The 25,728-nt window shown below is 30.8% G+C and overlaps 1 pseudogene; it reads right to left on the bottom strand.

Moving 5' to 3' along the window:
* LOC149543630 (uncharacterized) overlaps window positions 1-25,728 on the bottom strand; it is a 182,661-nt pseudogene that overhangs the window by 63,659 nt on the left and 93,274 nt on the right.

The raw sequence follows: 25,728 nt of genomic DNA, 5'->3' as shown, positions 1-25,728 counted from the left end.
ATTAGAAGTGTCCTTGGTAAAAGGACTTTAACTTACAATGAAGTAAGTACCCTATTAATGGATTTACAATAGCCTATCAAGACTACTTTGTTAGAAAATTTAATTGATTCACCTATTAGAATGTCTTAGTGGTGATCCTTTAGTTATCATTTTTTGATGTTAGGTCACCTCTATACTAATGTGCACTTGATCCTTTTTAATCAGATGTATCTCTAGAGTCGTCTGATTCCTTTCCTCTATTCTCCTCTGACTAATTCTACAATGTAACTCAATTCATAACACCTTAGTTACCATGAATGCTCTATTTGCATATGAAAACTCTCTTCAATTCTCCTTAAGCATTCATAATAAGCTTAGGTTATGTACTCCTTAGGAAGACCCAAGTGACTTAGGGTTAGGTATGAATCAATAGTAGTGATTCACCCATATTACCATTTAATGCTTTCATTTCTTTTGTTTGGATATATGTAATGCATAGGGATTCATAATTAAGATTCATCATTATCATCAAAGATCATTAAGAATTCCTTATGTCAGCCCAAAAATGGTTTACATAGAGGTTTTTTCCATTACAAGCAACTATATCAAAACTGTGTAACTTGGCACTTGAAGTCCCTGATGCTCAACATCAACTACAACTTCAATTCTATAACTTGGCCTATGAATGACCTAGCATCCATTGATCACTTGGCATCTAAATAGCTTGGTACATACCATCTCCTTAATGCTTGAGTGACTCGATGCTTACTAGTTACTCAACTCATGTTAAATATCTATTGCTTGACATATACTATTTGACAACTTATGCTAGGTGTGTATTACTTGTTTAGAATGAACTAAGTAAATGACTTAAGTATATTATCACTCATATTTGAAATAAAATCTAAGATTAATAATAAAGTCTTTGGATCTATGAAAAGGAAGAGACTAATATGAGATTAACATTAAAGTCTCTAGAGCTATGAAAAGGAAAAGACTACGGAGTACCACATGTTTAATAAGTGAACTTGAGCCCAAATTAATTGAAAATTACACATATATATATACATATACATACATACATATATATATAGATGTATATATATATGTATATATATGCATCTATATATGTATATATATGCATATATATATACATATATATATAGATATATATGCATATATACATATACATATATATATATATATATCCATATATACACATATATATGTATATATATGCATATATATATTCCCTTGATAATGAACATTGGATCCAAGAAATGAATGAATAAATTGAGTAGATATTGAAGAACAAAACCTAGTCACTTGTGCCTATACTATTATACAAGAATTTTATTGGAACAAAGTGGGTATTCAAAGAAATGTTGGATAAGAAAAGAGAAGTAGCAAGAAACAAAGGAAGGCTAGTTTGTAAGGGATATACAAAAGAAGAAGGAATTGACTATGGGGAAAAATTTTCCCCTATTATAATATTGGAAGGAGTGATAATATTTCTTGCATATTCTTTTTATGAAGGGCTCAAAGTATACTAGATGGATGTAAAATCTTTATTTTTTAATGGAATTCTTGAAGAAGAAGTCTACATTGAACAACTTGAAGGATTTTTCGATTCAAACAAGATATATATGGTATGTAAGTTGTAAAAATCTATGTATGGATTGAAACAAGACCCTAGAGAATGGTATGCAATATTGCATATATACTTGGTTAAGATTTATTTTGCAAGGAAAAATGGTAATGAAAATTTATACTTGAAGACTAAGTCTGACAAAGAGATAATATTAGTTAAGATATTTGTTGATGATATCATATTTGGAGGAAAGGATGCATTGTGTAAGTCATTTGAAAATCAAATATGATAAGAGTTTGATATGCATGTGTTTGAAGAAATTAAAATATTTTTTGGCTTACAAGTATATCAAATAAAAAAATGTTTCTAGATCACAAAATCAAAATATATCAAGGAGATGCAAAAAACTCTTTCGGTATGGAAGACTCAAGAGTAATTGGAACACCCATGGCTACTAGAGATAAACATTCAAAGAATGATGATTCTACTTATGTGAAACAAACCTTGTTGACAAGTTGTAATATGTTGTTCATAGTTGACTAGATATTGCACTAGTAGTTGGGATTGTTGTTAGATTTTCTATAATCCTAAAGAGAATTATATGATGGTTGTGAAAAGAATATTGAGATATCTCAAAGGAACAAAGGATTATGAAATGTATTATGAGAAGAATGAAAAGTTTGAGTTGAAAGTGTATATTGATATAGATTAGGCTAGTAATATTTGTGATAGATAGAGTACAATTGGCATAGATTTCTTCCTAGGAAATAGATTAGTTTAATGGAAAAGTAAAAAGAAAGACTATATTTCCCAATGCATTGTAGAAGCTGGATATGTAGCTACATCGGTTAATTGTTCTAACATAGTATGGATCAAGTAATTTTTGAAAGGAATGAAGGAAGTGATCATTGAAGTTATTGTTATATTTAGTGATAACACAAGTGCTACTAATGTATCTAAAAATCATGTGCTTTATACGAAGGCCTAGCTTATTTTTATCAAGTATCCTTACTTGAGAGAGTTGGTACAACAAAAAGAAGTAAGAAATGAATATGTGAATACAAAGCAACAAATTTATGATATATTCACAAAATATTTACCTAAGGATGCACATGAATATTTAAGAGGTAATGAAGTGGGGATTCTTTGAAAAGAGGCTACTTAAGCTAAGATGGATATCTATATCAAAAGTGTTGATCATAATATCTTACAAGTTGATGCCAAAGGTCACACTTTAGGATTTTCCTAAAGCTCTAAAATAAGAAGCTTAAGATATTGACTTAATCATAAGAAAGATAAAAGAAGAACCTAGTTTAGAGAAATAACCAAGAGATGTCTACATGTTGAATATGTATGTGACTAAGTTACCAAGTGATTGTATTGAAAGGTATTGGAATGTATTTGCTAATGTTGTCAAAGAGGGAGATATTATGTAGTTACCACATGAGGAAGCAAAGAGAAAGATTTGTTGGAAAGAGGGAGAGTGCATAAAGAGATAAAATCATGAAAGTTGTTTCCATCGATTAAGAAACTTAGAAGTTTAGGAGTTGTATATCAAAGAGGGAATTGATTGATTTCATGTCCTGATATGATAGATGAACTCTATGTGTTGTTATACCTTGAGGTGTTTCATATTAGAGCTGCACGGATAAGAATGAGAATGTAACTAAAAGGAGAGATTGTTGGACATTGAGATGCGAATCATAATGAAACTAAGAATATTAATGAAGTTCTGATACTAAACACAAAGGGAGTTTTTTGGATTCCATGGTAACTAGATGTGTTTCAATCAATGCCAAAGAGGGAGATTGTTGGGACTACTATTTGAAGAATTGTTATGTTATGATTGATCTCAAACCTTATTGGTGAGATAGTTTCTACCTAAGTAGAGTGCCATATCAATATGACTAATCAAGAGGCTTTGAGAAGAAAAGATAACAAGGGGACCTAGTGGAAAGGTTGAGTTATGTGAAATTACAATCGACACTTGATCAATTCAATTTTGGCAAGATAAGGTGTTATTTAATCATAACACTAAGTGGAGAAGATAGTTCAGTTAAAGCTTAGAAGAAATTCTCAATAAAGAAAAAATACACAGGCTTAACCAAGATTCAAAGAAGATTAAGGAAATTTTAGTTGAAGTTGAGCTATGCTAGTCTAGACCAAGCACTAGTAAATGGACTAAGTAAAGATAGTGTAAAATGAATGAGAGAAGATAGTGATGACTAAGTCATCTAGTGATGAACAAGGCCGAGGAGCATAGTATTGGCATAGTGACACCATTTTAGAGTTTCTGAAGGAGTCTTATTTCCTAGCTAACATAGTTTAAATATTAGAATATGGAAAGCATGTTGAAGATAAAAATTGATGAACTAGAACATTTAATTCAAGGGAAACCATGTTTGAGTGTTTCTATGCATGAACTCAAATAGAAGTTTGGAGAAGTTTCTAGAAGAGGAAGGAGAAAACAAAAATATGGAAGGATTTAATGAAATTGACCTAACCGTAAGATCAATAGTCATGTTTAAGAGGAAAAAGATCAAGCTACCTATTCAAGGAGGAATAAGGGATAATCTATAGAGATTGGTAGAACTGATAAAAAAATTAAAAGGGTTGAAGTAGTTGTTGATTGTGTTTATTAGTGAATTTGAGTAGAAGGCTAGACAATGAGGAGTTAAGGAGAAGAGTGATTGCTTGAACAATTGCCAAGAAAATCAGTGATGAAAATGATAATGAAGGCTAGTCAATGAGTCATTTGTTGAAGTCAATTTGTGATCTATATTTATTTAGATCAATCTATTGCTACTTTCTAACAATTATATTAGTTTGAGACCCTTTAATCAAGTTTTACCTAACCATCATTTGTAATTCTTTAAATCAAGGTAACATTCTAATGGAATGTTATTAAGTCTTCTAACAAGACCACTCCTAATAGGCTGATTAAATCCTTTAACAAGGTCACACCTAATAGTGTGTATTGTAACCTTTAATAGGGTTGGTTCCTAACACAAGCTTTTTGCCAAATTAGATTTCCACATCACATCCTAATGTCATACTTGTGTGGATGTTATTTGAGATGTTTTACTATTAATTTTTTACATTCTAAATTTTTTTAATTATTGGGATAGTGGACTATATGTTTTATGTTACTAATATATTTCTATAGAGACTGAGCTACTTAACGATTAGATCTATGTTGGTTGAGGTGTTCAAAATTTTAATTGGTACATCTAAAACTAAGGATAATTAATTCATCCCCCTCAATTATTCTAAATCATTCTAACACTACTTTATGATTAAGTGAGATAGCTAGGGCACCCTATTATAGTACTAATTAAGGGAAAGATAATGTATTGTCCCCTAATGCAAAAAGTTTTTTGGTGAATCTACAAAAGTGAGTACCACTAGGACACCTTGCTATAGTAGTAGTTAAGGGAAATATGATAAGGGAGATTTTTGGAGAAGATATATTACAAAAAAAGGTAGAAACAAGCATACCACTAAGTAGATGATATTGTGTGGATGCCTAACACCTACCATTGGGGCCAAGGGGGCCTAAGTTAAGCTTTTGGTCTTAGTATGGGATTGGGATTGAATTGGACTATCTTGCCACATATCTGTTTTATTTATTTATTTAAAGATTATATACGTATATACTAATTTTTACCTTGTAGTTGGAGGTTGCATAAATTAAAAACATAACAAAATTTTGTAAATTGGATAAGTATATAATGTGTGTCTACTTTATGTCTTCATGAACTTAATTTTATATGCTTTGTGCTTTCATATGGTTACCTTTGAATGCTTTTATTGTTCTAATGTCACATTATACTAACCCCTCATGAATAAGGCTTCTATACACTATAATTGCTTCAGGACAAGCAATCTCAGGAAGGTCAGACTGTCATGATCCCTTAAAAGATACCCAACTATTATAAATAATTAAAAAATTAAATATTAAGTAAATATATAATAATTTATAATGTGATTTAGACATAACTAAATAATAAATTATGGTATCCATTTATATTCATTATTTAACAATATTATTTAAATATCTAAACTATTAATAACTAAATCCTCTTATTACATACTTAAAGACCTATAACCCACATACTACCCAAAATATAATCATTTAAAATAAAATAACAAACATAGAATAAGGGCTTGGTAGAGATTGAGTCCTTGCCTTGTGAAAGGAAATTGAATGAAGCAACATTAAAAGAGGAAATGTAAACATGATTTTTTTAAGAGAATAAAAGTTGATTAAAATAGTTGTAGATAAGTATCAATAGAAACAACATTTAAAAAATTTGATTAGAAAAAATTTGATAGTGATCATCTCGTTGGCTTTGCTCCTTTTTTTTCTCTCTAAAATCTTCATAGTCTATGACAAGTTCTAGTAGAATTAAGAGTACTCTTGATCTATCTGTTGGGGTGGAAGGATGAGAGGTAGGAGGAAAACTTGTACATAGTGACAACCATCTAATTTTTAGAGTAGATTATCTTCTTTGTGCAACACCAATAGTAATAGGTTAGAGTACCTATGGAACTATATATAAGGTTACTCTAGATGACAATAATCAAATGGAAATAAAGAGGCTTAGGAAGAGGATTGCAAATAATCTAATGGATTTTGAGAGTGAAGGAAATGCGCTTGGAAAGATGCTACTGTTGGATAAAATTATCTAATTGTGTGTTGTATTTGATGTTACACAAATGTCATACAAGTCATTGGTTAACTTGTACCAAGTTCAGATGGTTTGCAAAAAGATTTATAGTGTCTATCGTGTGTTCTCAGACTTTACTTGATGCAAATAGTTGTTACCAAGCTTTCAAGGTTAACAAAGGAAATTTAGTGTCTACCAAGCTTACTTGGTCATTAAAGGAAAATGTGGCAGAAAATAGTTCTCACCAAGCTCTCATGGTTAGTGAAGGAAATTCTATTCTTATCAAGTTCACTCGGTAGCCAAAGGATTTCATAGAATTTGCAGTGTTAACCGAGTTGAGATGGTTAACTTAGGAAATTGTTTCTAAAGCAGTTTTTACCAAGTAGGGTAGGCCAGTAAAGGAATTTGTTAATTGAAGCTTAATTTTTTAAAGTATTATTTCTTGATTACTATGGTAATGATTATAGGTGATTGTAACTTGTAATTGAACTGACTTGATAAACTAGATGGTATATATGAGAGGTCAAGCAACAAATTTTAAGTGTGGTGAATTTGATGTGATATGAATGTGAAGGAGGACTGATTATTGCGAGAATAAGTTTAAAGGATGATTGTCTTGCCCTTGACAGTTCTACATCTGTTACCTTAGACTCTAAGATTAGTTTAATTTACTGGATGGTTTGGTACTTGTTTTGAAACATTGATTTTGTTGAAAACTATTTAGTTTCCATCATCATTATGTTGTTTTTTTTAACACTATGAGAATTCAGATGTTTCTAAGATCCGATTCTCAGAATAAATGTTTTAATACTTTTAGTATTGTGTTGTTATCAGGATCTCATTATTTGAATCAATTTAGATTTAGGAATCCTGCAGTAAGGAAATGATTTTCAGATAAGACAATCCAGTTTTGAAATTCTATTTGGAAAGGTTTCGATTTCTTAACATTTGTCTTTTTCATTTTTTTTAGATTTATGATTAAGGTGGCTTTAACAGTACCTAGAATCTTTTATTTCCCTGTTTTTAAGTATGTATATATATATATATATATATATATATATATATATATAATTATTTTATACTAATGCACTTATATTATAAAATAATTATATACATATATATATACATATATACACATATATATATATATATAATTACATATATATATATATAATTATATATATATATACATATATACATATATATATATATATACATATATACATATATATATATATATATATATATAATTACATATATATATATGTATATATGTATATATATATATATCTATATATATATATGTATATGTATATATATATATATATATATCTATATATATATATATGTATATATATATATATATTGATGAACTATAATCTTAATATTAATTAGGATTAATATTAATATTAATATTAACATTAATATAAATATTAATATTAACATTAATATAAATATTAATATTGACATTAATACCTAATACTATGTTAATACTAAGTTAGTACCTAAGCTAACCTAATGCATGCGACTAAGACTAAACTTAAACTAAGACCTAACCTAAGCTTTACCATGTGTGACTGCTAGCCTAACTAAAACTTTGCATTATTTTTGACTTGGCATATGGCAATAATGTTAATGGGAATTAATGGTGGGTAGGTTCATCAAACTTCGAACTGGTACTGCATTCACCAAGTGTCAAAATGCTGAGATAATAGATTTTAGTGATTTGCTCACAGTAATGAGCATTGATTTGCATGTTTAGTCTGTCATTTTGGCTAGGAGTTAGTTGAAACTTGAATTCAGTCCGCCATTGATGAACTCCACTTGGGGTATAATGGAAACTCTATTGAAGGGGTTTCTCTACGGTTATATGGGGATATTGATGACCATGAAGGAGATTTTTTATTCTCAGTAGCCTTATAAATGTTCATGATTTGGTACTCTTTATGGTTTCTGTCTTTTTGTGTTTGCATTTTCTCAGTTTTTGGTATTGAGAGGGTTTCATTGGTATCTTTGTGACAAGGCTTAGAGAGTTTGGAGGCTGGGGCTGTGAGTTTGAAGTAGAGGGCTCTCGAGGCAAATTTTTCTTGAGTATCATCCCACACCTACACAAGCAGGGGGCTTTTCTTTAACTCTATCCTATTTCTATTGTTATGTTTCATTTTGATATGGTGAATATTGAATACCGAAAGTTGCTATGTGGAATATTCAACAACAACTCTGTGTGTAGGTAGATTTTGGTGTGTTCATCACTAAATTCTATATAAACCTAGAATCAGGTGTGAGAATGTAAATAATATGTACGTTGTGTTTGCAATTGGGTTTATAATGAATATGTGGGTGAGGATAGTGAAACTAAAATGTTGAGTAGGACAAATTAAGAAAAGGGGTTTTGTGTTTCACACAAAACGATTATGTGGGTTTTGGTCTTTCAAGATAGTCACATCCTATGTGGTTTAAGTTTCTTTATGATTGTTATTTAATAGAGCCATTAAGAATAGGAGATGGCCATTTAGTCAAATAGTTGTCGTTAAATGTTTTACATTATTATAAACTTTGTTTTGGTATTGGATTTAGATAGCTTTTAGTAAACAAAACTATTATTCATGATGGTTACGGTTGTTTGTGTTAAACCATAGCTTAGTAAAATTCATTGTGGTTGTTGACTTACCTTTAGCCTTAAACATCGAATGCAAACATGAATACTTTGTAGGTTGTATTGGTTTTAGGAGATTTGGGAAATTTTCGGCTCAGCTATTTTATTGTTAGCAGTTATTATTTTTGGATGGGAAATTTGTATTACATCAATTTCGGTACAAGAACATTTTAGTATGATAACAGTCAGCATTTAATTTCTTTGACATCCACATTTTGACAAATAGTTACCATATTTAGTAGTGCAAATTTTAGTTATCCGGTAAGAGCAAGTTATTAGATTCATATAGTGGAAAAGATTATTTATCTATTTTAATTCTGACTTTAAATTAATAAGGCTTTATATATATATATATATATAGATATATATATATATATATATATACATATATATACATATATATATATATACATACATACATATGCATATATATATATATGTATATATATATATATATATATACATACATACATACATATATATATATAGGTATGTATATATATATACATATATATATATACATATATATATGTATATATATATGTGTGTGTATATGTATATATATATATATATATGTATATATGTATATATATATATATATATGTACATATATATATATATATGTACATATATATATATATATATACATATATATATATATATATATATGTATATATATATATATATGTACATATATATATATATATGTACATATATATATATATGTACATATATATATATATATGTACATATATATATATATACATATATATATATATGTACATATATATATATATAATCATGAGGTTACTGTGGTTACTTGTTTTCTGAAATGGAAAAAAAAAAATCCTTTCTTTGTTAACAGTTTAAATATTAAAAATATAGTTAATGTGTTATTGAAAAGTTTGGTTACTTATGGAAAATAAAAGGGGCAAGGAAACATTTGATACTTTGAAATATGGATTGCTTTTGGAAAATTGCAATTATGGTTTTGATTGGTAATCTAATAAGTGATTACATTGGAAAGATTGGAAGTTTGGTGTTAAATGATAATTTCTGGTTGTTGATTCAATTGTTATATTGAAGAAAAAGAAATAGTTTATTAGTTGAAATTGAATAATTAAACTTAAATTTTCTTTTGATTAGTAAAACTAGAATTATGTGTGTATTAGATTATGCAAGTGTGATCCTTTAGATTGGGTGGTTGTCATAAAGTGAGTAACTTGTGGTGATAGAATTATTTTTTCGGATGCCCATCGACACTAGTCTAGATCCTTATGGGAAAGTTTATGACAATTATTTCATCAAGTGGTCATATCTAAAATTCATGGGTTGGGTTACATATAACAAGATAAGAACATTATGGATTAACCTAACATATAGAATCCTACGAATGGATGAATGTAGATTCCTATGTTGACACCCATGAACTACTGGATCATTACCTTGGCATATTCGGTGCGAGTTTATTTTTGCATTTTTGTTTGCAGGAAAATTACGTACTTGCTTTAAATTTGGTTATGAAAAGAAAAATTGAACTTTCAGATAATCCATTATTTGGATACATGTATTTCATGCTGTTATTAAGTCTAACATGCAAGTTTACTAGAGAACCCATCAGCTTATTTAGTGTGACTAAGCCCTATTTGTGATTTTTAGTTGTGTTTGTTTTGATTTTAGGTTTGATATAGGATTTTTTTATGGTCTTGGAGGTAGAAAATACTGCCTAATCAATAAGGACTAATTGTAGTTCAATTAATGGTTACGAATAACTCAAGATCTGATTATGATTAGTATCAATCTAAAAGTATTTGTATAATTGATTGTATTTAAAATAAGAGTATACTTATATACTCAGTTGTAATGATCAGAAATGTTATAATGTTGTTAAAAGTACACTTCAATACTGGGTTGTAAAAGTTATTTTGTAATGTTAATATGATTTGAAGTATAAAAAATAAAATTGTTTGAGTTTTCTACTTGTATCTATGTGTGGAATTATTATTATTGTGTTGTTTTCTTTTGGTGATTGGATGGGGTGTTACAATGATGAAAGATCATTAAGGAGTAGCAAAGCTATATTTGATCAAGGAGGATCTAATGGTGTAGAATAGAGATTTGTAATCAGAAAATTTGGTTGCATCTTATTTAAGTAATTTCATTGTTAGTTTTTATCCATTGTGGCAGTGATTCTAAAATCTCTTGATAGAGTTGGTTTAATAGCCATTTTGTAAATCCTTTAACAAGGTGGATAGTTCTACTAAATTATTCTAATGACCTCTAACAAGGCCACTCCTAATAGGGTGATTAAATCCTGTAACTAGGTCACACCTAACAGTGTGTTATGTAACATTTAATAGGGTTGGCTCCTAACAGGGCTCACTTCAGAAGAGTGAAAATTGGTAGCTAGTTACTTGGTGGTTTTTTCTATATTAGGTTTCCATGTTAAATTTGGTGTCTCTTGTGTTCATGTTGTTTACTTTTGCATTCATGTTAATAATTGTGAATGCTTAAAGATTAGTAACAAGTTAATCTACCGAGTTACAACATTTTTGTGAATGTTTACCGAGTGACAATAGTAAGTAACATGTTTGACATCTAAGGGATCTATGTATTTGATTTTATGGTAAGTGATTCACCCCCTGTCTCAGTTACTCCATTTATATTTTCAACAATTGGTATTAGAGCTTTTGGTGCTTGCAAGAAAAGATTTCAAGGATCTAAGCTAAAGATCAGGATGTCTTACAAGAGGTAAATTCTAAGACTTCATAGGGACAACTTCTCAGCATGGCAGGGACTAATGACACTTCATCTAGCTTCCATTGGAGATACAAGACTAAAATATCTGGATGAAGCATATGCAGAACCTATTGGCACATTATCTATCAATGATATTGTTGAAAAGAAGACTCACAACAACATGATGATAGATATTGCATCTAGCCTAAGTTATGAAGAATTTGTTGATATGAAGGATTGTAAAACTGCTTTTGAAATGTGGAACAAGCTAAATGAAATTTATGGAGGTGATGATAAAGTAAGAAGAGCCAAAGAAAAAAGTTTAAGAGGTCAATTTGATCAAATGAGGATGAGAGCAGATGAAAACATTGAAAAATATGTTGAAAGAGTCAAATCAAGTGTTAGTGCAATCAAAGCTTCTAGAGGAGATATCAAAGAGGAAATAATTGTAAGTAAAGTTATTAGAACACTACTTCCCATTTATACAATCAGAGTTTCTGCAATTCAAGAAAGAAGATGTGAACCAATTCTTAAGATAAATTTAGAGGCCATGTAGTTGGAAGATTGACTACATTCGATCTAGATAACTATGATAATTATGTTCTAGCCACCAAGAACATTGAATAAACATTTGAAGACAAGATTTCACTTAAGGAGAAAGGCAAGAAGATAAAGGATTCTCAATCAAACAGTGAAGAAGAATCAGAACAAAGTTTAGACAGTGATCTTGAGGTGGTTGAAGCTCTGCTAGCAAGGAAATATTCAAGAGAAAAAGGGAAATACAAAGGTAAGGTTCCTCTAATATATTTTTCTTATCAAGAAATTGGACATATTATAGCTAGATGCCCAAATAAGAAGAACAAGGATGAGAAGAAAGGTCACAAATGCAATGGCAAGAAACACTTCAAATAATTCAAGGAAAAATCTAAGAAAACATGTTTCATGGCTAAGAATTCTAATGATTCTGATGATGAAGAAGAAGCTGAAATTTTTTACACTGCTATAAAGGATGAGTCTGATAATGATCAGGAAATGGCACTTATTTCTCATGCAAGAAAAAATGATACATGGATTATAGATAGTGGTTGTTCTCATCACATGAATGGTGATAAAACTAAGTTTGAACATTTTGAAAACTATGATGGTTGCAGTGTGAGGTTGGTAATGATGAAGCTTGTTGCATAAAAGGAAAAGGAAGAATCTCACTAACCAAAGAACTTGTATGTGATAATGCATATTGGGTAGAATGACTTAAACACAATCTATTGACTATGGCATAGCTACTCAATAATGGATTCAAAGTGGAATTACTGCATGGAAAAGAAAAATTGTTGGATGGAAAAGGAAAGCTAATTGGATCAGGCACTCAAAAAAAGGGTAACTTGTTTTATCTTAAACTTGGTGAATGGTCATGCTTTATTGCTCAAGTAGAAGAAAGTTGGTTATGGCATAGGAGGTTGTGTCATGTGAACTATGATAACTTGGTGAAAATAAGTAAATTTAGGAAAGTAAGAGGTATTCCTTACATAAAGAAATTTGAGGTTGGTCTATGCAAAAATTATCAAATTAGCAAGATTGGAAAGACTAGTTTTAAAAGTAAGAACTATTAGTCTAAAGAAGTTTTAGAAATTGTGCATACTAATTTGTGTCGACCTATTTGAATTTAAATCTATACTAGTGAAACATTATTCATTCATTTTGTTGATGATTACTCAAAAATGATGACTATCATGTACCTAAGAGAGAAATTAGAAGCATTTGAGAAGTTCAAATGGTATTTGGCCAGAGTAGAGAAGGAAATAGGAAAAATACTAAAATGCTTGAGGTGAGATAGAGTTGGTGAATTCATTTCACATGAGTTCAATAACTTTTTCATCAAAAGGGGAATCAAAAGACAAGTTTCAGCACCTAGAACTCCTAAGCAAAATAGAATAGTTGAAAGAAGGAATAGATCTATCATGGACTATGCAAGAACCCTAATGATTGAAAAGAGCATTGCTATCAAATACTAGAAGGAAGCTATCAAAAACGTAGTTCATACCTTGAACTGAGTATAGGTGAAGAAGAACTCATTCAAAACCCCCTATGAGTTATGGTATGGCTACAAACCAAATGTAAGTTACCTAAGAGTATTTGGAAGCAAATGTTGCATTTTGAAAGAATCTAGAAAAGGGACATTTGATGTGTAGGGTGATGAAGGAATATTTTTGGGATATTCTTGCAAGAGTAAAGCATATAGATGTTTGAATTTGTCTACCCATAGAGTCATAGAATGTGCACATGTGAAAGTTGATGAGTTTGCAGAAAGAACTAAAGAAGAAAGTAAAAGGGAATGAGAAGATTATAGAAGATTTTTTTTTATTGAACCTAATACATTGCTAGGTACACTTGTGAATAAAAAATCTTTTACTCCAGAGTCTTCATTAACTAAGTCATAGGCTGTTCAAACCAAGCTAATACCTATTGAGTTGCAAGGATCCAAGTTATAAATAGAAGCTAATAAATCAATAGCTATTGAGCTTGAGCAACCAAAACAAGAAGTTGAACAACAAGAAGATAATAATGCAAGTCATTCAAAAGGAAAGGAGCCTATGCTAGCCAAGTATGTCAAGAGGCAACATGCACTAGAATAGATCATTAGAGATAAATATGAAGGCACTATGACAAGAAGTAAGTTGAAAGGTACTTGTTTACTTGCTGATTTTGAACTTAGAAGTGGCAAAGATGCATTAGAATAGAGATTTGTAATCAGCAAATTCAGTTGCATCTTATTTAGGTCATTTAATTTTTACTTTTTATCCATTGTACTAGTGATTTAAAAATCTTTTGATAGAGTTGGTTTAATAGCCATTTTGTGAATCCTCTAACAAGGTGGAGAGTTCTACTAAATTTTCCTAAAGACCTCTAACAAGGCCACTCCTAATAGGGTGATTAAATCCTCTAACCAAGTCACACCTAACAATGTGTTTTGTAACCTTTAACAGGGTTGGCTCCTAATAGGGCTCACTTCAAAAGAGTGAAAATTGCTAGCTAGTTACTTGGTGGTTTTTCCCATATTGGGTTTCCACATTAAATATGGTGTCTCTTGTGTTTATGTTATTTACTTTTTCATGCATGTTAATAATTGTGAATTCTTATAGATCAATAACAAGTTAATCTACCGAGTTACAACATTTTTGTGAATGTTTACCAAGTGACAATAGTAACTAACCTATTTGACATCTAAGGGATATATGGATTTAATTTTTTGGTAACTAATTCACCCCCCCTCTTAGTTACTCCATCTACTTTTCTAGAAACTACACTCTAAAATGCTTATACTAAGAGCTTATTACTAAAGATGAATAGATTATTTTTTATTTGATTGCATGGAATCCTTGAAATGTTCCTTCATGGTAATTCTCTCACTAAAAGATATTTATTTTTACAAATAAATTTTCTTGGAGACTATCATGTTTCCCATCCTTACCAACTCTTATATGGGCTTATGATTCTGCTATTATTTATTATACAAAAAGCATCAATGTCTTGTGATAGGTAATAGATCTATTTGAAGCCACATTTCTACAAGATTGAAAATATATAGAGATTGAGCAAATTAAATAACATACATTATGCAATAATTACCTGACATTGCACCTCAACCCCATTGCAATGCACTTTTCACAAGCTGAAATAATATCCTACCTTTCAAGAGTATACCATTAAAAGAAAAATATTGGTTATATGAAAATCACATATTGAATTCTTTAGCTTAAGAGTTCCTATTTAAGAAACTATTATGCCTCTCATTGCATCCAAATAATTAAAATTTCAAAGAGTAATTTTTATTTCATACTGGTATCATAAAGAGAAGTCTCATTTTTGTATATTTGTCAACAATAATATTGTTCCTTGCTTTCTATGAGGGCACATTAATTGGAAGTAGATGTGTGAAAAGGATTGAGAATGTAGAAATAGAAATATACCTAACTTGTAAAGCAAAATATTTGTAGCCAAATATGTATTCTATATACTGATGTAAATATGAATTTTATGCTCTTAGATTTAGTTGCAAGAGCCCTAAACTTTTATGCCAAAATATTTTCATAAGTTTCACATCCATGTTATTTACGAGTCTTAACCATAAGATCATTGATACTAATATGCATTTGCAAGTGTCAATATCATGTTTGAAGTAGCTCTCCACACCCATAGTGTAATGCACCCCTTGATGCAAATGAATGACACTATAATTACACACACCTAATTAATGATGGCTATACTTTATTACTTGGAATTATTTTTTATTTTTATCACCAAGAATCTTGCATTTTCTCAAATTTCATCGCTATCTTAGGTTAAATATTTTTTGGTTCAAGGATGAAAATAGTTAATAGAGAGAAGTATGTTATGAGTGGTTGATAGTTACTAATTTGATGGAAGGAAAAATTTGCAAATTTCTATTGATTATTTCCATACCACTGTACATAATCCATAAAAGAATCCCATTAGAGACACAATTTAAATGTCATGAAAATTTGACTCTCTAGTGTCTATGGTATTGTTTAACATTTTTGATCGTATAATCAATATCACTATTTTGGGTAATTAGCATCATTAAGGCAACCCTCAACTCCTTCTACTTCACATCAAATAGTTTCTTTATACTGTACTCAACAAGAGTTGCAAGACACTCCTTGCTATCACAATGAATAACATGGATCAATAAAAATCATCTTTCAAAAATACAAATTTAAGGTAAACAAAATCTTCTACAATGAAAAACACTTTCCTTCTTCAAGTTCTGTACAAAGGCCTCAATAGTATGCTTTTGAATTGGAAATAATTCAAGGAGATTATCTTTCACATTCCCTATCTTTAGGAATCCTATGAGATCATAAAAATTGTTATCCACTAAGCACTCCTTGAAAAAATAGCAATAAATGAAAGTAAAATACCTTTAGCCACGAGATTTTCTTGATGAAGAGGTGGAAACATAGTTTCTAGTGGTAATTGATATGAATATTTATGAGAGAAAGTGATTGTAGTAAAAAATGCAAGCTTGTTTATTTCAATTTTTTTGAATAGTTCAAGTTGGCTGCAAGAACTTTTGCATAAAATTTTGAAGGTTCTCAATAACAAAATACCTCTATTATAGTATATTTTATATGTAAAGAAATGTTGGAAAAATATTCTTTCTTGAAGCTTCACAATGAAAAATATAAAAGGTATGCCAACCACATTCTTCACGCTTTATGGTACTAGGTTGTGTGCAACCTCTTGTGAGCACCACCTAAAAAATGTTTATACTATGAGCACATATAAATTAATTATCCCAATGAGCCATATATTGTTAGCATAGACAAATTGATCTTAGCCATCTATTTTCATCTAAGAACTTCCTAGATAACCGACCATCCATGAAAAACACATTCTTACTATTTCAACTATCCACCATTAATATTGCAAATGACTTCTACTATATATTTATGATGGATTTCCTTATAAATTAATAGTTTAGGTCTATGTTTAGTAGAGCCCTTATTTGGATTTCTCATTTGTTTATTTCTCCTATGTTCCTTATTTTTAACTTGGTATTAGAGTAGTTTAGTTAATTTAACTTGGCATCAAAGAAGTATTTTTAACTTTGTAACAGAGCCAAAGATGGTAATACAGTATTTCAAAGAATCCATTTTTTTTTGCAATTTACAAAATTTACTATTATAATAATGGAGTATGTAGATTTATTATGGAAGCTTATGTATCTTAAAAATGTTGGATTGATTATGAAAAGTGTGGAAAAAAAGATGCTCAAAACTTATGAAGGTGATGGTTTTATGCAACGACATATCATATTTTATGTTTGATTACTAATGTTTTCTCACTTCACTCCAATAGAATGTACTAACCTTGGGGGAGTTGTCAAAGAATCTAAGAAACATGGGCTTCAAAATGTGCATTATTATTTGGGCGAAAATAAATAAATTGAGATAAGTTGTGAAAAGAAGGAAGCTAAAGTTGAAGTATATTTGAGTTATCATTGTGTGAAGCTATCAGTCAAATATTAATGATCTATAGACCATCTTTGTGAAAGTGGGAGTGCCAAAGAGTGCATACACAATTTTTGTAAGAGAAAAAAGAATTTCAAAAAAGTGCAAAGTGAAATGATGATCAAAGTTGAGCTTGAATTGGTTTGAGAGATGTGATTCATTGTTTAACCATTATGAAAAGGGCACTAAGCTTCAAATAAGTCTTTCATCTATGTTGGTAATACCTTTTTCAAGGTTGTTAATGGACCATGTAAGAGTATCTTGAACTATAGATATTAGTTGCAAAAGTTAGTTGTGACTACATCAAGTGAAAATAGTTCGGATTGTTGGTGAGATGGTGAGCTATAGATTATTGTCATGGTCCAAGGTTTTTTTGGAATGTGTGTCCTAATTAGGATTGAAAGTTTCTTTTTTGGATATGAGTGAGTTTGGTTAATTGTAAAGGATACGTTAGTATGAAAAGAGTTCTTGTAATATCCCTCAACTAGGTTATGAAGATTGAACTAAAATTTTTGTCAATCAACTATGTAAATGTATGGGGTGCATTATCAATTGTGTCTGACACTCAAATGGCCTTTTGTTTGGCATATTGATGACCCATGTATCAAAAAAGGATTACTACACAACTAGAAGGTACATTAGCTAGGAACCCATGCATCTTGGTAGATGGATTTATTTTTATATGGATTGTTGGTGTTTTAAAACATCATCCTTCAAAAACCCAATGATGAGAACATAATAGGCCTAGGGGTAGCTAACTCCCATCTACAGCATACCTTCTTCAAATACTTGGGCCAACTATAAGGCTATACTCATTCTACTTTAGGCTTTGTAAAACCTAGGTGGGTGAACCTCAGATTCTTCATATGGTACTAGTATCAAAGAATATAAATAAATCTATACAATAGATAAGAAGCCCCTGAACCTTCCATGCTTATGCAAACAACATAGACATGAAATAGCTAGAATCATGACATATGGACTTGATCAGTTAAGTGAGGGAAACTCCTTTTAGCTCTTCAACAAAAAGGGAAAAGAATGTTGATTATAAATTTGATTTCATCATAACAAAGACATGAACAACAAAACACATTGATATTGGAGTTGATCAATGCCTTATCTATTGGGTAATTCCACAAATCACTAACACACATTCTTGGAAATCATTGACACATTTCATATAGTAGGTCTTCCATATCAATCCATTCATCTTGTGAATCAAACATTTGAGTCATTTCTAGCTCTCATACTCAACTTACCCCTTCATGAAATCTGCAACCCTATGATGATAAACTAAGCCTTTACATGACTTCTTGAGTTACAAGAAAACTATATCAACACATACAACCCAAAATAGGATGCAATTGAGTTTTATGCTCTTTGTTCTCAAAACACAAAATATTATGAAATATATCAACAAGAAACAAGATTCAGATTGAAGATAAACTTGTTGCTACACTTCTCTTAATCTCCTTGAAAAAAATACATAAAGGATGCATGAAAACAACTTCTAAAACTATTGAATAATCTAGAACTATCTATATTCTCATTAACTTGTAGAACCACTCTCTCTCTCTCTCTCTCTCTCTCTCTCTCTCTCTCTCTCTCTCTCTCTCTCTCTCTCTATGTAACTAAAAATCAAATCATTTTCTTGCTACTAAAGAATGCTATCAAAATATATTCAGAATGATGCAAACATGCAACTAAAAAAGATTCTAGATCTAATATTAAAGAAGGGTAAAAGCACCCACCAAATGACTTTAGAGGCAAAATGAATTTTGAGAGATATTTTCCCCCAAATCTAGAGTCAACAAACATCATGTCTACTTTTCTAACTAATTTTGATGCTTCAATATGAAAATCGCTCATTCTTCTTAGAATGCCCCCTTTTTTTCAAATTTTCTTATACCTCGTACCACTAAATACCTATGCATTTTATGGATACATATATAGAAATATTGTCTTCTCCTAGTTCCAACAGTATACTGCACTCTATGTTTTTGATAAAAATTGCCCCTCTAACATGCATTTGAAAAAATTGTCCCCAAATAATGGGTAGAGATTTAAAATTGAAAATTTTTAAATTATGTATAGTCAAAACTATAGAAAATATTTAAATCATTTAAATTTTTCAAATCTAGGGTTTAGATGTTCAAATTTTGAAAGGAAATTTTTGTTTTTATTTTTATCATTTCATCTTTTTACCCTATTTTTCGACTAGGTCAAACCCTAATTTACTACCACATAGGTGCCATGTGTTAGTTTCTTTGCATAATCATCATCATCTCACTTCCTTACTGGGGCCCTCCCAAATGTCAGTTCCTCGTGAGTTTGCAGGCTTAATCCTTAACTCCACCTTTTTTTCAACTAGGTCAAACCCTAGTTGACTACCACATAAGTGCTATGTGTTAGCTTCTCTACACAATCATCATCATCTCACTACCTTACTAGGGTCCTCTACCATGTTAGATCCTAATGAGTTTGTAGGATTAATCATTAACTCCATCTTAACCCTTGTGACTGGATGACTAACCTTGCTTTGCACCATCAGAACCCTTCGTTCTTATCTATAGTTAACCGATGCGACATTATAAAATAAGCTTTTTTGCATGGTCGAAGAAATTTTTTGGACTTAGCATTTTCTATCACAATCTTGTGACTAATGATTAGCTAGCTATTTTATGTCAAAACACATATATCGCTTAACCATGTGGTTAACCTTGTGAAGTTGTGCTTGATCACCATGTGTCACCTGGAAACATCATCCTTCCTCCTCTTGGTCACCTGTGGTTCTAGTCAAAATTACCTTATTGTCATTGTTAGTTGTTGTCCATCCATTATGAGCCCCATGCATGAGCTTGTGCCTTCAAAAGTATCACACCTTTAAGATAGCCAACTCTTATGTGGTGTGGTATTTAAATATCACAAAGGGATATCCCACTATCAATGTGGGGTAAAAGATATCATGCACTCTTCATTATGTTTCAAATCTAGCATATGTCTCTTCACCATCAGTTTATTTTAAAAAAAAACATTACCTTAGATGTATTCCCTATTGGTCCTATCTGCATGCTTGTGCATTTACATGACACTTTTACAATCTACAAGGTGAGCATGAGTACATAAAAATATGCCTAAATTAACTTGCACTAGATATGTGAAAATGCCCCTTCAAAATTTTACTTGGGAAAATCTTCCCCTTTGTAACTTCTTTTGTTTCTCATCATTTGCTTGCATCTGGATAGGCATTGCAGAATACCAAGGAACATGCTTTCAAAGGGCAGAACCCAATCATTGGATTAATGCCTTTACACAAGGCTTTTTCATGAAATAAAAAATGTTATTCTAGAAATGTAGAGACCTCCACAATCATTTGTGCTTGCTGAGAGGGGTAAGACACGAGTGATTAAAGAATTAAAAATACAAACCACAATAAAATTTTCAATCACATCAACCTCCTTTTATGAATGACAAACCACCATTTCAAATCACATCTGAATGCATAGATCCTTGTAGTATATTAGAGGTCTTACCCATCTTCATGATTTCCCTTGACCATGTCCTACATTTTGTATTATGACTTGTTGAATAGGACCACAAACATGACACTTTATATCATGAAATTTATATTGATGTCATAGGAGAGTCCTTGATGCTTGACAATGAGAATAGGAACATGATATGAAAAACATGCCCACAACCTCCAACAGACATGCAAACTAGTCAATGTTGAAAAAGTGCATAAGGGACTATCAAAGTGGGTGCAGTGGGTTAGTAAAAAAAGGCATGACAAATCACATACCCCATCCAACATTATCTTATATATACATGAGTACAATAATAGCTGGAAGGGCTCCCAAGAAAATGCCAAAATACAAAAAATTAAAGAATGAACTTTTGTGTTGCTTCTCTTTTGGATCCTCCTCATCAAATTGGTTAGTACTAAAGCCCCATGTGTGCTTCCATTAGTCAACTAACTATTAAGATCATATAAGAGATCAAGTTTTACATTAATTCCCCAAGATCTTTCCATTTCATGCATGCCTTTTAGTTTTTCTTGTGCATTCTTTAGCTTTATGTCAATGCAAAGAAAAGATCTAACTAGATAGGATAGTTACAAAATACTATCATACATGAGATCCTAAGCTCCAAATTATTTGGGGAGATCCACAAAGTTTCTATATCCTCAACATGAGAGTGTGTGAGCCCTGACCCTACTGCAACTACTTGCATTTTCCTATCAAATTCCATAATAGGGTCAACAAGATGAAGTCATGAACTCCTTACCAGAGAAGGTTCTTCGTGCTCCACCAAAATTGTCTCAAGGTTTGGAAATTGTTGTTTTTGCAAGATAGGTCATGATAATGGACACTATTGTAGAAACCCAATCTTTTCTTGCACTATACGCTACAAGCCTTGTCTTATCGTGCAAGGGTTGAAAAACATTATTAATGATCCAAACCACACTAAAAAATGTCATGCTTCTCATAAACCAAATACCAAAATGCTGATAATGAGAGGTGATATGCTGAAAAGGAAACCATTCAACATTTTGAAAACATAATTTTAGTGTAATGATCCTTTAAACCATTCAACATTTTGAAAACATAATTTTAATGTAATGTCCTAAAAAATAAAAGTTCACAGAATGGATTAGAATGGAAATTTACCACTATAGGATTCATGAATATTTTGAATGAAAGGTGTTAGAAACATAAAATACCTGATAGGCCTTACTAGTACAACCAGGTACACATGCATTGAACATGCTTATAGGGATCAATTTTAGAATAGTACTCAAAATTAGGGCTTCAATTTTGAGTTGCAACAAGTCCTACCAATTCATCCATTTTGCATGTCATCTATGGTATCATCATCATACATCTAGGTATAATTTTTTAGGTCTATCAGGTTGTTTTGATGCATTCTTTCTTGGATTCAATATACTAGATGAAAAGGTGAAACACCTATTACCTTTTTAATAGTTACTCTATAAGCCCAAAATGCCAACTAAAGCTTAGAATCCCACACCCTTTTATTCTCATGATATAATTTCCCTTTTTTGACATTCAAAAAATTTTTATTAGTTGATTCATCTTGTCCATTTCCTTATGGATGAGAATGGGATGATGTTGATCTTGTAATGCCATATTTGTCACAGAATTTTATGGACCACTATGATCTAAAACACATAGAATTATGAGTCACAATATTTTCAAGACAGCCAAATCTAGTTATTATATTATTAAATAAGAAATTATTTACCACTTTATTTCTATCCTTTCTATTTGGAATGACCTCTACCCATTTTGTGAAGTAATCTGTTGCTACTAGTATCCATGAATAACCAGTACTAGATTTGGTTGAGATTTCACCCATGAAGTCTATTCCCAACTACTATAAAGGTGCTTGCACTTCTACTAACTTCAAAGGAGTATTTTTAGAGAATTTAACTCTAGCAAATCTTGGGGAAGAATCACATTTCCTAACAAGGACCTGTGCATCTTTAAAAAAAACTTGGGCACCAAAAACCAACCCTCATTAGTTTATGGGTAGTAGTCTTTGCCATGTAATAACCTCCACATATTGAATGCATGTCAGTGAGTATCTTTTTTTACTCCTTGTGATCAATACACTTCAAAAGTTTTTTTTCGAATTTCCTCCACCACAAAATTCCATTAACAATGATATATCTAATTGAATGCAACTTTGTAGACCTTTTCCATTATCAATTAGGTGAGGTGGAGCTTAAATGTGTTCTAAGTAGTATATAACATTCTTGTACCAATACCAATCATCCATGTCACATGTTTTTGATTTGAAATCTTCACATACAACATTTATTTGGTTAGCATCTAAATTTGACTAAGCCATTAACTTTGCTAACCCCTAGCCTCTCACAAATTTTGTGGTTTGGATTTCTAGGTTAAATTCTTGAATTCTATCAATCCATTTGCACCTTCTGGTAGATGCTTCTTGTTGGGAGAATATATCTTTGAATGCTACACTAGGAACAATTGCAATAAAAATGGCACCAACTAGATAACATCTAAAAGATTTCATAGCTTTGACAAGAGCATAAAATTGCTTCTCATTAATATCATATTTTAAATCTATAGGGTAGATTGCTTTGTTCAAAAATGGAATGTATTTTTCATAACCTTTTTCAAACCCTTTTCCATTGTTTTGAAGTAAAATTGTTGCTATGATATGGAAGGAAGCACAATAAAATAGATGAAATTGCTTTGCAAAGTCTAGTGTCCTTAGTACTTGTGCATTTTTAATGGCTTCTTTTATTTCTTGGAAAGCAAAAGATGGCTCACCTTCCCAGTTGATTGTTGCTCCCTTCTTGAGAATCTTGGAAATAGGTCTTCTAATTTGAGAAAAAAAATTCACAAATCTTATCAAGAAATTGACTTGGCCAAAGAAAAATTGAATGCCTTCAACATTTTTATTTTAGGGACTTTATCTTTTCCTATCACCCTTTTAGGATCGATATTCACTCCATCTTTGGATACTATGTGGCCCAAAAATTTCTCTTCTGTTACCCCAAAAGTGCAGTTATTTAGGTTTAATTAAACTCCATACTCCAAGGCTTTTACAAAAATATTCTCTATATGCCTATAGTGATCCTCAAATCTTTTTAATAAGCTATTAGATCATCTTGATAAACAACCATAAACATATAAATGTATTCCTTGAATGCAACATCCATGGCTCTTTGAAATGTAGCTCTCACATTTATCAAACCAAAAGAAATATGAACATTCACATATGTACCCTAAGGAGTTATAAAAGTTGTCTTGAACTGCTTCTTTACATCAATTAACACTTGGTTGTATCTAGAAAACCATATGTCATGGATATTAATGACTCTCTAGAATGTAGCTTTTTGAATTTATCAAACCAAAAGGAATCCAAACATTCACATATTTCCCCCAAGGAGTTGTAAAAGTTGTCTTGAGCTACTTTTTTTCATCAACCAACACTTGGTTGTACCTAGAAAAACAATCTATCATGGATATTAATTTTGAACCAATTACCTACTACAACATAGCCTCCATGATGGGCAAGCCATAGTTATCCTTTATGGAGGCAATATTCAGATTCTTAAAGTCAACACACAACCTAATGTGACCATTTCTCTTTCCAATTGGCATTAGGATGGACATCAATGAAGAATGTTTAATAGGCTTGATTATCACTCCATCTCTCAGCTTTATAAGGTCTTCTTGCATTTGAGGTGCTAGTGGAGGATTGAGAGGTTCTTTTTTTTATTTAAAAAGCTTAACATTATCTTTTAGGGGTATTGCATGCTGAAAATGATCTTTCCTATAGGCCTTAAGGTCATAATCTTACCATCTAAAGACATGCCTAAATTTCCTTAGCAAACTAATCAAGAATTTTCTAATTGTAGGGGACAAAGTCTTACCAATGTATACCTTCTTGGTGATTTAGTTTTTCCTAGGTTTACTTCTTTAAGATCTTGTAGTTTCCTATCAGTAAACATCTGAATGAACTCTATCCTAATTTTCGAAGACACTCTCTAATACCACCAATCTTTTGGTTACATTTTTTTTATCTATAGAATTTCATAGCCAAAAATAGTTTCCTTTCCATCTATTTTCTCAAAAAAAGTGTTGCAATCTAGCTCTTGGCCATTGTGTTTGTCTTCATTAAGGAAAAAATTTAAAATGTCTTTACCATCCTCAAACAGTTTCCTGTTTTTGATTTTATTAGGAATGGATGGTCTATTCTGCATCTCAATCTTAGATACATTAAAAAATTATGTGCCATGAGGTTTGGTGGCCATGTTAGCTAGTAAATCAGCCATCTTATGTTAGAAATAGATAATACTACTTGGATGGGGGGCATTGGGTGAATAAATATTCTACAAACTTTTTCCCACAACTAAATATTGTTAATTACTTGATAACATGCATATGAAAGCAAACCAACAATGTTGAACAATAAATATAATCATGACCATAAAGAACTCATAAAACCATTATTTGTTAAATAAGGAAACCCTAGCCAAGGGAAAACCCTACTGCAGATGAT

The sequence above is a fragment of the Cupressus sempervirens genome, chromosome 8 (assembly GCF_028749045.1).
Source record: "Cupressus sempervirens isolate cs-2001-9-10 chromosome 8, ASM2874904v1, whole genome shotgun sequence".
NCBI classification, from domain to species: domain Eukaryota; kingdom Viridiplantae; phylum Streptophyta; class Pinopsida; order Cupressales; family Cupressaceae; genus Cupressus; species Cupressus sempervirens.
The sequence above is the reverse complement of the archived record's forward strand: the minus strand, read 5'-3'. Positions and strand labels throughout refer to the sequence as shown.